We start from the raw sequence: 1,086 nt of genomic DNA on the forward strand, positions 1-1,086 counted from the left end.
TCCAATCACTAGTGTCTGCTTACAACTGTTCCTCTTCCTTTGTACAACACAACACACGTAGACGAACAGAAAGGGCAACCTAGGCAGAACTGTCAAGCATGGAAATACAAAGGAAAAGGAACAGTTGTAAGCAGACACTAGTGATTGGAACATGGAATGTGAGAACCATGAATGTAGGAAAATTAGAAACTAATAGTACCGACGGAAAAAGTCAGATGAAGACATTCAAGGATATTAGAGTAGCGGACTTATGGAAAAAACCAGAGGACGAGAGAAAATTTAAAGCAGCTTTAATAAAAAGGGGGGACAGAAAAAAAAGGGGGGACAGGGGAGCTCCCGTGTGCAGTTCCTCATTCTGAAGATGCAGAATAGGGACGTTAAACCGTGAATTTATTGGGGAGGGTTTTTATAAGACAGTGTTTAGGGACATCCATTGTGATTTATAGTTCATCCGTTAGTTCTGCCAGGTGAGCGTGTGTGTGTGTGCGCGCGCGCCTTTCACTCTTCTTGCCGACGTGTGCATTCTTTGACTTCTCCCTTTGCCCCCCTGTCCGGACTTAACGATGGGAAAGGAAGCAAGAAGGGAGAAAGAAATTGAAATTCAGGAGATGAAACGGGGCAATGGGCAGAGGAGAGACAAGTGTGTAGACTTAAGGGATTAAAATTCATTGTGATCAAGTAGGAACCGACTCATAGTTGACCTGCCAGCAGGCTGTCAGAGGCTGTAAAGCATAGAGATCTTCCATCTTTCTCCTCCGCTGGTGGATTCGAACCGCTAGAGGCGTGGCGTTTGTTAATACAGCGGAACTCTCTGCAGTCTACGATACCACAGCTCCCTCTAATGGAGAAAGTTGTTAGGTGCCGTCTAGTCGTCTGCGATTCAAAGCGAGTCTATAAACAACAGATCAGAACCTTGCTCTACCCTGGCGCCCTCCCGCCCTCCCCGCCATGCTCCAAGTTTAAAGATTAATGTTAATAGCGACCTGAATCCTCACTCCCGCGCCTGAAGCTGCGCAGTGCCCGGAACTTTAAACGCCAGCACCGGAAATAGTTTTCTACCCGACCGCTTTTCAACGCCGGTTACAC

Source organism: Elephantulus edwardii, unplaced genomic scaffold (genome assembly GCF_000299155.1).
Source record: "Elephantulus edwardii isolate Elephantulus edwardi_28Jun2011 unplaced genomic scaffold, EleEdw1.0 scaffold00015, whole genome shotgun sequence".
Lineage (NCBI taxonomy): Eukaryota > Metazoa > Chordata > Mammalia > Macroscelidea > Macroscelididae > Elephantulus > Elephantulus edwardii.